This window comes from Manis javanica, chromosome 13, assembly GCF_040802235.1.
Source record: "Manis javanica isolate MJ-LG chromosome 13, MJ_LKY, whole genome shotgun sequence".
In the NCBI taxonomy this organism is placed as follows: domain Eukaryota; kingdom Metazoa; phylum Chordata; class Mammalia; order Pholidota; family Manidae; genus Manis; species Manis javanica.
Window position 1 is genome coordinate 32,785,732 of NC_133168.1, and position 15,051 is coordinate 32,800,782.

Genomic DNA, 15,051 nt, shown 5'->3' on the forward strand with positions numbered 1-15,051 from the left:
AAAATATTTCAACATGTAATCAATACAAGAATTACTGAGATACTTTACATTTTTTTCCTGCAAAGCCTTTGAGATCCAGTGATTTTATTTATAACCCATCTCAGTTTGGACCAGCCACATTTCCAGGGCTCAATGGTCACGTGGCTTCATAGAGGAGAGCATAGTCCTGATGAATTGGAGTCTGAGAGTCAAGTGATTAGAGATACTGCTTGCAAAGTGTAGCTTCTGTAATTTTATGAGCTTCCAGTGTTTAACTTTTGAGCTAACACTGAAGTTTGTTTTCTAAGTTTCAAACCATTTTAAACATTTTAATATAGCACTGATGTTGCAAATAAAAGATTCTGAGTGGATTTGTTATTAGCTGAAATGTTTCCCCTCCACAAAATTCATGAAGCCCTAACCCCTAGTACCTTACCACGCAACTGTATTGAGATAGGGCCTTTAAAGAGGTGATTAAGTGCAAATAAGGGTGTTAGTGTGGGTCCTAATCCAATGTGACTGGTGTCCATGTAAGAAAAACAAGACACATTGAGAGACACCAGAGGTTCATGTGCATAGAGGAGACAATGTGTGAACACAAGGAAAATGTGAGATCTACAAGCCTCAGAGACTGGCCTCAGAAGACACCAAACCTGTCAGCATTTTGATTTTGAACTTCTAGCCTCCAGAACTGTGAGAAGTTATTTTTGTTGTTTAAGTCGCCCAGTCTGTGGACTTGGTTATGGCATCCCTGACAGACTAATACAGGACTTCAGGATAGGAAAGGAAAGATTGTCCTTACTCGAGGATGTAAAGAATTTTACAGGCTTGCTTTGTCTCATCTTTCAGTGGAAAAGAGACCGCTTTCTAGCTTGAGTTATTACTGTTTTTGTTACCTTAGAAAAGAGAAACGATAGTTTAAAAATGAGAAAGGAAGATACATCTCTATCTTAATTCTTTCTTAATGACTTGACAGGAAAGATCTCCGGAACACAAATAGTAAAACATGGTGTCCAAAAATACTATGTAATATTATGTCTGAATTTGTCCATGTTTTTATCTTTTCCTTTCAATTTATTTGGGCAAGAAACTAAGTTGTTTGTTCTATGCTATCTACAGTATGAATTTTTCCAGTTGCACCTCATACTGTCATTTAATACATTTAAAACATAAAAATACATTTGCCTTTTCTGTATTACATTTCTGTAAACTGATCAATAGATACAGAGTTGATCAGACTCAGGTTCAAAGGACTATCATAGCTGATGATGCATATTTCTATCAAGAGACACATAATGTATAATTGTTTCTCTTTTTGTTTAGTTTAAAGCCATTGATCTTTGCTTAAATCCAGTAATTAATTTAGGGTTATTGTAATTGTCATTCCATTTTCCTTTATTTGTTCAGTTACTTGTATAAAGAGAAATTCCTCATCAATCATTTGATGGTCCTGAAGTACATTTCTTAACAGAAAGGTGGAATAAATGTTTCTTTCCCTTTCTTTACTGCTTTTCAGAATAATGAGTTGTTTCCCTAATATCTTCCAAAAGCAACTAATAATGGTATTTGTTTAGTATTATTATATAATCAAATATTTAAGATTAAATTGCTGTAAGCAATATAAGTGATGCTCAAGTTGAATCACAGTACATTATCTTTCAAAGTTATAAAATTCAATAAATAAAAACAATTTAAATTTTAAGATGCTACTTGTGTGTGGTAACAAATGGAACTCAATATTTATGCAAATGAAATAGATTTACATATTTAAGTGTTGGCATATCCTTAATTTTAGTTGGGGTGTCATGCCAAGACAATTTTGTTTACACAATTTCAAAGAAATGGGAGGCTTTGCGATTTTTTTCTTATCCTCTAATTATATCAGTAATCATATTTAAATGTCATCTATCTATCAACATAACACCCTACTCCATGTAGTAAGAAAAATGCCTGGAAATTTACAAGAATGAGGAGACTCAGCAATCACCAGTATGGAGACAAATATCTTAGCACTTAACGAAGCAGGACACTACATAGAACATGTTAGGCAACAGGTATTACTAATTCCCCAGCAAAATACTAAAACTTCTATCATGGACTATGTGTCATTGAAATTTGCAAATTTTAAAGAAAAAATTATACTCATCGTAGAGCCAAGAGGTTCCTATAGCAGGATTGACAGCTTTTATAAAGAAATTTTGAGGAAGTTGAATTTAAGTGATCATAAATTAATATTCTTTCCTAAATAAACTACCAGAGCTACTTATTTCAGTGTTTTTGAAAAATTGTCAAAATGAGGATGGATGAGGGAATAGATCTAAAATAAATAACATTTGAATGGATTTGAGGATACTTGGTGAAATTATAAAGAAAAAGGAGCCTGTGGACTTAGCGAAGTCACATTATAAGATGTTAATTGTTAACTAGAAAACAATTATTTTGACAATATTTTCCTCATCTCTGGGGTGCTAATTTGTGAGTTGAATTATAATAGTACAAAGAATGTCTTATTTTCCTTTTCTTCTATGTTTCCTGATACTTCCAAAGGATCTATTATTGTGCAGATTTGGGGAATTTTTAAAGCGAGAATTTCAATGTTATTTTTTTTTAAATGCATAGGTATATGACTTCTAACTTAAAAATGTCATGTGGTCTAGAAGTGAAACTTATCAGATCCCAGTAATGAATTTATTTATGACAAACAAAAAATATACAAATATTAGTTTCTTTTCCAAACTATTGTGAAAGTTGTTATTCATGTCTGTTGAGAAAAATCTGTTTATTATTATTCTTTCACAGAGCGCAAAGATTTTTCATGCTTATTAATGTTTAGTGAATAAGAACTTACAGTACAATTTGTAAAAAAATATAGTTGTAGTGATATCAAATGAAGAGCATTACTTATGAAGCATTTCTGCCTTGACTTCCTGAGACCTAAAATACAGAAAAAACATATTTACTGAGAAAATGCAGTTTTGATTTTTTTGTTGTTTAGATCAAGAAGCCTCATTAAAATTTGTTGTTCATAAAGTATGCTTCCTCCCTACTTTCTTACTGCCTGGAAATCCAATTTTGTTCTCAAAGTTATATTTACAGGTAATATATATGTATTTCATATGTATACATGTATATATAATAAATTGGTAACATGCAGATTTATAGCTGATTTTTATGTGTATATGTATATATGTGTAAAATATATACATGTATACATGAATATTTAAATATGTGAATTTATATTTTATATATATTTTTAGATTTGTATAAATATATATGACATTAAATAAGTGTGTTTTCTATTACACATAAACATATATATTTATATATGTCATATGTAACAGATCACAATATTATCAATATATTTAAGTAAATATAGTTCATATTACATAGAATATAAAATACATGTATTTATATAAATCTAAAATATCCATATATAAAATCAGACATGAGTGAATGTATGCTCTCTATTATTAATACTAAAATTTTTAAACAAAATTTCTCCTCCCTTTTCAATTTTGTCACCACTTTTTTGCTACTTGAAGTCTCTGGAAAATACGGCCTCTGAATGCTTCCTGCAATTATAGACAGCAATGGTTGAATGAGATTTTAGGTTTTGTTAAAGGAGGATTTTTTTGACCAGAAGTTGATTTCTCTAAAAATTCTTTACATGAGAATCTTTAATTTGGTTTTACTACTGATTAATCTTTTATAACATGCAGTTATAATAATAGCCATCATGCACACAATAAAGAGGAAAATGGGCAGAATAAAGATTATTGACTTTTTTGTTTATTCTTCTCTAGGTGCCCTACTTGTTGGTTAGACGTGTGATCATATTTCTCCTAAAGAATGCCCCCCAATGAAGTAGAGATTATGTGTTTAAGTGCTAGAGTCAAAGGGGTCTGGCTCTGTCACATACAGACTTTTTATAATATTTTGGTATATTATATCCTTGAGCCTCAGCATCCCATACGTAAAATGGAGAATAAAAATGTCAACTACTAGGGATGAAGGCACCTAGTCTAGTGTCTGACACTTGGGAAGTATTCAATGAATTCTATTATTATTTATTCCATAGTGTCTGTATTTTTGGTTCAGTATCAAGTAAGCCACTTCAGATACTATACTGGAGCCTTAAAATCATTTGCAATGTTTTATATAGATGTTGTAGATAAAGATATTAAAACAAAAGCACAGGTTTCTATTTAAGAGTCTATTCCATACTTCATTAATTATTTTAGTAAAGATTTGTTGAACATCTAATATTACCTAAGGATAGGACCAGGATCTAGGAATATAAAGGTGAATATACCACATGCTTAGAATCTATTCTGGTGGGAAAATCACTAAAATTAAATACCAGTACTATGAAAAATTACACAAGGTGATTTTTTAAACAAGTCAAACACATTTATCTTACTGTCTTGATAACACAGACATTAGATGAAAACAAATTGAGTATTGTAAAAACAGTACTTAATATATCTTTCATATGTTATTTATTTTACAACATTTTAATTTTAACAAATATCAGGAAAAAAATAAACATAAAACATACAAGGTACATATTCAGGTTATCTGTTGTCAGATTACAAACCACCTGAAAATTTAGAGGTATAAAACAACAATAACTAAAAAATTTTTAAAGCGCTTTACTGATAGATAATTGACCACAAACTGCACATCTTTAAAGGGCACAATTTGATATGCACACCTGTGAAGCCATCAACCAAATCAAGGTAATGACCATATCCATGGTGTTTATGATTCTGTGGGACAGGGATTACAACAGGCACAGCAGGAGCAGCTTTCTCTGATACATGATGTTTGTGGCCACAGCTGGGGCTGCTTGAGTAGCTGGGCTCTGCTGTGATAACTGGATTGGGGCCACATGTCTGGAGTCTTCACTTTTCTTCCTGGGGTTCTTGCTGGGATTAGCAAGTCTAAAATGGTCTTTGACAATTGGTTTTGGTGTTCGGGCTGGGATAGCAGGATCAGAGGACTCCTAGCAGACACTCTCATGGTTGTCTCAGTATGGTTGCTTGCATGGCAGCTGGCTTCACCCAGAGGCGTAGTTCCAAGAAAGTGTTCCAAGAGACAGAAAGTAGAAGCTGTCAGTCTCTTAGAGCCTCGTCTCAAAAACTGGCACAGCTCACTTCCACTACACTTTATTGGTCAAAATAGACACAGAGGCCATCGGGACTTTAGGAAAGAAGGACATGGACACCACCTCCTGGTAGAAGAAGTGTCAAGGAAATTTTGATCAACTTTAAAGCACTACAATACATGTTGGATAAGCTACATGCCTGAGTAAAAGAAGACTTCCAGATGAGGACATGAATGAAATATTTTTAATGGACTACAAGAGCAGTGGTAGGGGAAGGAGGTGAAAGTAAAACTTCCATCAACTTCTTTGTCTTCATTGCTTTTTATCAAGCACTGTCCTTCCAATAACCTGAACTTGTTATGCCTTGATATATTATAAATGGGTGCATTTTGGATACAAATACAAACAAGTAAGGTCATATGATAAATACCATTGTTTGTCTATTATAGAATTTAATGGTATATTTAGTCATATAAATTATTATCAAGATTCCAAAATTATTAAGACATAATCAATTTAGTAAAATCATTTGAGAAGGACATATCAAATTCTATTTATGTTATCTTCCCAGGGAATTACCCTATTGAGAATCTACTGTAGTTTACCTTTATGAGAATTTTGGTTTTTCTTTAAGTTGACTGGGGCAGGGGTAGGGGCTGAGGGGTGGGGAGGATTGTAGCTATACAATGGATCTGTTGTGTTTCAACAAACTATTGGAAATCATTTCAAATAGCTTCATATTTTCTGGACAAATGCAGTCTGCTATAAGGATAGCATATAAGTGTCATCAAGCCATGGTAAAGATATGTCTTTCTTATTTGTTCAACCACTATGTGAAATGTATACATGTAGCATATAAAGCAGTTAAAAAAATCAGTTAAATGTACCAAGTAAACCTGTCCGGAGAATGTTTTCATTGTAATCTTTTGAGAAACATAAGGGACAGAGAGTTTATAAATACAGTTACCCACAGAAGAGGGGTATCTGATTCATTTAAGAAGAATAAAATAAATGTATTAATCATTTGTATTATTAACTATACAGAAAGAACATACTACCTTATGTCATCCATTGGGTTCCCCTTCACCACAGCTCATCTCAAATATCAGTGGTTTCTCAAGTTTCACACTGTATCTTCCTTCCTAAAACATTTCCTCCTCTGACTAAAGCACACAGGAATGAAAAGAAAGAAGAAAGAATCTTTTTGATAGCACATGTGCTTGTGTACATGTATTTCCATATCAGAGAGATCACAAAGAACCTTGAAGAATGTCACTTGGAATTAGAGCAGTGTCAGTCTCTCAGAGTAGCCACCAGGTGGTAGGAAATTTGATCATTCGGTAAGTCTGAAGATGATTTATAGGAGCAGGCAGTGTCTGCTGAGAAATAGAGTTTAAGGCAGAGATGGTCCTTGGCAGAACAGAGACAGTGCCCAAAATGAACGACGAGAGAGAGCAACACTCTTCCTTTGTTTTGAACTATCTTGTAATTTCTTATGGAATGTTTAAAACATATTTCACATCTGTTTTTTACGAGTTTCATATCAGGGTTGTTTTTTTCTTTTCTTAATTAGTTTCTTTACAAAGTTACACCATTACCAAGAAGTTGGGAGATCATGTAACCAGGGTGAAAAGCAATTAAAATTAATTATTGTGATAGAGGTTAGATCAGGTTAGAATGCTTACCCACCCACCACATTCCAGACCTGTAATAGAGATCTGTGTGTGCAGGGTGATAAATAAGTATGTGACATTTGAGGTATTAAGTTAATTAATTAGCATCAGAAGAACAAGCAGTCACTCCAGGCAGACTGTAGTAAAGCCAGAGCGGAGAGAGACTTGTGAGCATTCCTGCATTGCTGAGGCTTAAATCCTAGTGTTTCCAAGATGCTTGTTGCAAACGAAACTTCCTTGCACTTTCTCAACAAATTCCTCCCAGATGATGTCAGAAAGGGTTTTATCTGTGCAAAATGGCGCAGGAATAAAGTTTCTTTCATATGGTTTTTAAACTTATTGAAAGAACTATTATGCTAGGTTTTCAGAATGAAGTCGTTAAAGAGACAGATTTCCCACCCTTAAGAAGTACAAGGCTAGAAGCAAGACTTGTAAATAGATTATAAAATATGACAGAAAGCTACCTGGGGGGAAAAAAGTACGTCTATATCTTAGACAAGATGTAAATGCTAAAAACAATTAAAATCAGTATCTGAGAAAGAAGTACTAGAGGAGCCCAGGCAGAATTTCCGATTATCAGAATGGGAAAGACCACTCTGAAAACGTGACTGTATAAAAACAGAAAGTCAAACATGGCAAGGCTTATTCTATGCAAAGTCAGAAGAAAAATGACAAACTGGGAAAAAATAATGACAGCTTATATCATACACAAAGAATTAAATTTCCTGAAGAATTTTTATAAACCAACAACCCAATAAAATCTGATTAGAAGACATACACTATCCACTTAGCAGAAAATATAAGTAGCTCTTAATTATATTCAAATATGCTCAACTTTGTTTATAGAAATAGAATTAAAAAATGAAATTATACCATTTTCTGTCTATTAGATTAGCAAAAGTCAACAGGTTTGATAGTGCAGTGTTAGGGTGTAGGAGAACAGTGACTTTCACATATTATTGAAAGAAGTGTAAGTTAGTGAAATCTCTGAGGATAACAATTTTGAAACATCTGTCAAAACTCATACATGCAAAATGACATATACATTACTATTAACTGCAACATTGTTGTAATAGCAAAAGGTCAGCAAGAATAGAAACAACCTTAATGCCCATCAACAGAGTTGGGCTAAATAAGTTAGGGTACATCTCGATAACAGAATACTATGTGTTTGTTATTTATTGCTATTTACAAACCACCCTGACACACAGTGGCTTAAAATAATAGCAATTGTTGACTTTTTTTTCCTTCAGAATTCTGTGGGTGACTGGGCTTAGCTGGCAAGTTCTGTTCTATATGATGTCGTCTGGGGTTGCTGTCATCTAGAGACTCAGCTAGGCCGGAATGTTCAAGATGGCTCACTTACATGGTGCAGTTGGTGCAGGCTTTTGGATGGATAATCAGCTGGAATTGCTGAGCAGAGTGCACTAGCATCAGCATAAAGCTACAGATCTGTTAAGGATCAGCCTCAGAAGTTATACTGTATCACTTCAACCCAATTCTATTGACAAAATAAGTTTACACAGTCAGCCCAGACACAAGAGAGGAAAATAAACTCTTACCTCTTAAGTAGAAGATTGCCAAAGAATTTGTGATCATCTATAATCTACCAAACCATGCATTTGTAACACAGTGTGGGGAAGGTGGGGTTCATATGGCCAGGATCCTCACTGCACTTAAACCACCTGATAATGGAACAGGCCTGTTGCTATGCTACCGCTTCCACACCTTTAGGCTATATAGAGGGCTTGGCCCAGTGCTCTGGGCGGAGGCAGAGACAGTAGTGGTTGACCCACCGCCAGAGAACAAACCGGGTTAAAGTGATTCTTTAACCCCAAAGTACATTCTGCTGTCAATTTCTTCGGTCACACTGAATCCATAGCAAATTTGCCTGGGGCTGAAGCCCACTGGCAAGACAATTGGTGAAAGTTGGCAGTGTTCATTGTTGACCAAGGAAAAGACAGGCTGCCCTTATGGGAGGGGTACTTCAGCAGGCTGCCCCTGTGAATGGGGAGACAGTGGATTGTCCCCCAATGGGTATGTGGTCTGAGGTGGCTTGCCTCCTAGAGGACTGGGCCCCACACCAGGACTAGAGGTAAGTGGAGGTGACACCTGAGGCAGTAGGGGTGGCTCTTGGTAGAGTAAGCAGATCCCTTCAGAAGCACAGTGCCCGTGAGGCAGTGGGAACTGTAGATTGGCTACTTCTCACAGTATTAAAAAAGTCTACAGAGGAGACCCAAGAAATGGCGGCATGAGAACACAAGCTGCAAACTTCTGTGGAATCCCTGAGGAGGGAAGTAGCATTGATGTGAGAGGTGGCACCAAGAGAGTGACGGCAGCAAGATGCCATTGGAGACAAGACGGCAGCACTGCCAGGTGCTCTGAAGGAGGAAGAGGCCATCAAGGAAAAAGACGAACTCCTGAGGGAAGCACAGGCGGAGGTGACAAGAGAACTTCAGCTGCAAAGCATTGAGCTGAAGGTAAGAGAGTTGCTGAAGAGTGAGGTAGCATTGCTGCAAGGCACAGTAGAAAAGGTAAAGGTTGTAGCAGAGGAGGCACTCGGGGGAGGGGAGAGAAAGGTGCCATCAGCCCCAGAAATGGAGGGGCGCCTCCCCAGGTCGAGGACCACTCTATGCTCTGCCCCTATACTCAGGCTGAGCTGGTGGATTTGGGCTCCTGGTTTAGGCAGAAGCCCTTGGAGTCAATATCAGCTTGGCTCCTGCGTCTGTGGAACTTAGGGGAGGATGGGATTGTTCTGTCAGGATCAGAGATGGGAAAGCTGTCTTCCCTGACAGTGCAGCCTGCCTTGAGGCAGGGATTACAAAATGCACATCAGACCCCAGGGAGTCACTCCCTCCTCGATTGGCTTATGGCTGCACTTCATGCTGTGTGGCCCAATCCGGGTGATCTGCCATCCTCTCCTGTTAGATGGCAGACATATGCTGAGCTCCAACAGGTGCTATGAGAGCTAGGCATAAGAAATGCCATCTATAGTCCAGACAATTATGGCCCAGATGAAGAGATTTTCACTACTGGGATGAGAAATATTGTACTTCAAATGGCTCCCACATCCCTCTTTGGGTCTCTAGTGGCCATTCTTTCCCCTCACTTAGGGAAGCCCATAAGTGAGGTGACACATACAGTAGCAGACTTAGGAGAGGCTGAAGCAATGAGAGCCTAGAAAGAAAGAAGACCTGCTATTCACAAGAAGAATTTAAAGCACCCATGAAAGTTACAAGAACCCAGATGTGGTTTGATTTAATAAGGGCAGGAGCAGATGGAAGGAAATCAGATGGAAAGTCAAATAGGATCTTACTAGAGCTATGGCAACAGCTGAAACCAGAGCAGCAGTTCCAGCCATTAAGACCAAAGAGGCAGAGGTCAGAGACAGAGCCATGTGTCTGGCCTGTGTGTTTGCAAGACTTCCTGCTGGAGAACGAGCTAACCGTACTCGAGCCCACACTGGAAGGTGATTGGGGAAACAGTATGACTGAGGGAAAGGTTAAGGTATCTGCCCTGAGGGAGCAGGGGGAGACTGGATGCCACATGTTGAGATAGCTATCCATTAATCCCCAGTGAACATACAACGTGTCCTGGACACTGGGGCTGAATGTTCACTGATTCATGGTAACCCTGAGCAGTTCCCTAGGACCCCCACTATCATAGATGGATACGGGGGGAAGGCTATCAGAGTAAAAAAAGCTCACATCCCTTTGGGAATAGGGCATCTACCCCCAAAAGAGTATACTGTGTATATATCTCCTCTTCTTGAGTATATTTTGGGGATTGATATCCTGCAGGGTCTCTGGTTGCAGACCACTGCAGGTGAGTTCAGACTGAGAGTATGTGTGGTAAAGGCAGTTCTGAGGGGACATGCTAGGCACCCACCCATAGCTTTGCCTGTGCCTCAGCGGGTGACTAATATGAAACAATACAAACTGCCTGGAGGGCATAAAGAGATTGGAGAAACTCCAGGAGCTGGAAAAGGCTATTATAAAGCCCACCCATAGTCCTTTCAATTCCCCAGTGTGGCCTGTAAAAACACCAGATGGCTCCTGGCGTATGACTGTGGATTGCAAAGAACTGAATAGTCATACTCCCTATGCATGCTGCTGTCCCCTCTATTGCAGGCCTGATGGATACCCTCAGCCATGAACTAGGAACATACCATTATGTGGTAGATCTTGCTAATGCCTTCTTTTCCATTGACATTGGGCAGGAAAGTCAGGAACAGTCTCCTTCATGTGGGAAGGACAGCAATGGACTTTCCCCACCCTTCCACAGGGATACCTCCACTGCCCCACCATCTGTCATGGACTTGTAGCCCAGGACTTGGCTACATGGGAGAAACCGCCAACGGTGCAGCTGTACCATTATGCTGATGATGTCATGCTCACGTCTGATTCTCTTTCAGATCTAGAAGGTGCAGCACCTAGACTGCTGCAACATCTACAGGAGAAAGGATGGGCTGTGAACAGCACCAAGGTTAAGGGACATGGTTTGTCTTTTAAATTCTTGGGGGTCATCTGGTCAGGTAAGACCAAAGTTATACCAGAAGCAGTTATACACAAAATCTAGACCTTTCCTGCCCCCACAACTATAGCATTGCTACAGGAGTTTCTGGGTTTCTAGGCTACTGGAAAGTGTTTATCCTGCACTTGGCATAAATTCTGAAGCCCTTATACCATTTGGTATGAAAGGGCATCAAGTGGCACTGGGATGAGACATGTGCATCTGCCTTTACTACAGCAAAACAGGCACTCAAGGCCGTGTAGGCCTTGAGTGTGATAGGCCCATCAAGGCCCTGTGAGCTGGATGTTAATGTCACTGAAAAAGGTTATGGCTGGGGTCTCTGGCAGTGGCTTAAACGAACTCTCCAACCTGTTGGCTTCTGGTCACAGCTCTGGAAAGGGGCAGAAGTATGATACACTCCAGTAGAAAAACAACTGGCTGTCATGTATCACACCTTTCTGGCTACAGAACCCATCACTGGAATGGCCCCGATAAAGATAATAACAACCTATCCCATCTTGGGGTGAGTACGAGACTGGGCCTAAAGCCAAGGAGTGGTGTGGCACAAGCACCCATACTAGCCAAGTGGAGTGCTGACCTACAGCAGTGTAGTGCCCTCTCTAGTAGCCCCTTGAGTGAAGAACTCTAGCACTTGATGGGGCCGGTGACATATACTAGTGAAAAGCAGGAAGAAGTTGCTTTTGAACCATCAGTAGCAGAGAGTCCCTATCAGGAGGGAAGAGTCCATCTTCCTGAAGATGCAAGGTACACAGATGGCTCCAGCCGTGGGCAGCCCCCAAAATGGATGGCAATAGCTTTCCATCCTAAGACTGAGACAATACGAATGGAAGATGGTGAGGGGAAGAGCAGCCAATAGGCAGAGTTGAAGGCCGTGTGGCTTGTGATCAGCCAGGAGCCCACCCCTATAGTTGTCTGCAATGACAGCTGGGCTGTCTATCAGGGCTTGACCCTGTGGATACCAATCTGGTACCATGCCAACTGGCTGGTTTGTCATCAACCCCTTTAGGGGAAAGAATTGTGGCAAGGCTTATGGGCCTGTGGTCAGACTAAAATAATTACAGTATACCACTGTCATCCCCAGGAAATGATGAGGCAGATAAATTGGCCCAGATACGTTGCTTAGAAGGAAAGCCTGCCTCTGATGTAGCCCAGTGGCTACATCAGCATCTGTTGTATGTGGAGCAAAAGACAATGTGGGCTGTAGCCCATTGGTGGGGCTTGTCTTTGACCTTCAAAGAGGTTAGTAGAGCCCAGCAGGGGTGTGTTGTGTGCTCCAAAAGGGACTTACACCGAGTTCCACAACAACATTGGACAATAGCTAAGGGGCCTATACCACTCATTAGGTGGCAGATAGACCAAATTGGGCCTCTACCTGTGTCAGAAGGATATCAGTGTGCAATGACTTGTGTGGACACAGCTACTGGACTTTCGGTTGCTTTACCTATCTGTTGTGCACACCAGCAGATGACCAAAAGAGGCCTGGAGCTTCTGTTTGCTGCCTATGGCTGACCACAGGTAATTGAGAGTAATGAGGGCACCCATTTTACTGGACATGCACTGCAAGAATGGGTGTGACAGCTGGAAATCAAGTAGAGGTTTCATGTGCCATACAATCCTACCACAGCAGGCATGATAGAGAGGCACAATGGCTTGTTAAAATCCGAACTAACATTAGATAAACAGTCGGTGGGGATGGTCAGTCCGCTTATGGACTGTGCTATGGCATTTTAATGAGAGACCCCGAAAGGGAGCTGTAAGCCCCGTAGGCATGTTAACACATATGGCTGCTCCCCCTATACAACTGCAAGTGCAAACCAGGGAAGAATCACTGAAGCCGAGGTTTGGCCACCAGAATAACATCTTGCTGCCAGCAGCAACTGCATTGAACCCCAGAGACTCCACTGAGTGGACGTGGCCTTGGACCTTTCGACACATGGACCAATGATGGCTGCCTCTCCTGGCACCTTGGGTCAAGACCTGGAAGCTGGCTTCCTCTGTATTCCTGGAATAACAGCACAGTGGCTGCCAAAGATCACATTAGTATATCCTGAATAGCCAGAAGGTAGGAGCGTCTTACTGGGGAGTTTTGTTTTATCATTATGGCCAGTGCATGCACCTCCAGTAGCACTATATATATAGACCCTTCAGTAACCCCCACGGGGAATGGAGTAAAAGTATGGTATACTAGACCTGGAAGGGCCCCCCTTCCTGCTGCAGTCCTATCACAGGAACGCTCTCTTGCATGCATCCTACCTGATGGACAAGATTTGCCTATGTTGGTGGCATTAAAACATGTGTCTTATTGCCCCTAAAGTCTTTGTGGATTGGGAACTTCCTCTGGCTTGAGGATTATTATAATTTTTATTATTATCTCTAAATTGTTATTATCCTCTGTTGCTATTGTGGAATCCGGTTACTGTGCTCCAGCTTTCTCACACAGGGACCATTGCAGAAGAGTCAAAGTGTGTAGATTATAAGGCAAGAATCCTGGAAGGGTGGAGTGTGGGGAAGTTGAGGTTCCTATGGCCAGTATCCTCACTGAACTTGAACCACCTTATGATGTAACTGACCTGTTGCCAGCCTACTGCTTTCACACCTTTAGGCAATAAGTCATTATTGTGCTATATAGAGAGTTAGTCCCAGTGCTCTGTGTGGAGGCAGAGACGCTAGTGCTCCACCTACCACCAGAGAACAAGCCGGGTAATAATCCTTTACTCCCTAAAGAACGTTCTGCTGTCAATTTCACTGATTACACTGAATCCATAGTGAACTTGCTCAGGGTTCCAACCCACTGGCAAGACTCACAGAGAAAAATAATATTTTTTATACTGATTTGGGATGATTTCTGGTATCCATTGTTAAGTGATGGGTATATAATGATCTGTATAATATCTATGTATAAGAAAAGTTCAGGTGGGGGACAATATACTTAATTGCTTACATGTACCCAAGAATATCTTTAGAGAATACAGAAGAAACTGAGTAACTAGGCCAAGAGTGCAAGAATGTTCACTGATTTTTTTTATGCCTTTGGAAATTTGTGTAATGTGAATGTATTATCTATTTTTAAAAGCTAAGCTGTAAAAGTTGTAAGTATTGCAGGCTATGTTTCCTGAACTAGAAATTAAGATATATTTAGTAGAGAGCAGGAGACTTCACATATACCTGTAAAAATCTATCATTTGAAAATGATTATAGTCATCATGTTATTGGAGCTTGAAACAAAGGACTAACTACCTTCATTGGGAAAGAATGATCCAGGGTAGACATACACAGAAGTCATTTGTATGCTAGGGCTTTAAGTATAGGAAGATGGCCTGCAAATACTAGTAAGTTGTAGCAAGGAGAAATCAAGAGGGATCAAGCCTGATGGCATCTCTTTTTTATGTGAAAGAGGAGGTAAAGTCATCCCCTAACTAGGAAATTTTGAGGATAAGAAAGGAAAGCTTAAAGAAAATGAAAAGGTTTGGCAACATTTCTGTAAGAAATGAGTAAGAGAAGTAAGAATAAGTAGAATAGAAAGTCAAAGAATATTATTTACAATTCTGATATCAACAAAGGGATGAGATTTTTCTCTGCCAATTCAGACACAGAGAAAATAGAAAATGAACTGATTGAGGTTGAGAATGGATAGGATACATGTGGGAGGACAAAAAAATGTAGACGTATGCTGGTGCAAGATCTATAAAAGCTACAGACCATGCAATCTTGGACAGGAATCCAGAAGAAATGGGAGACAAAAGGAAATCAATAGCACCC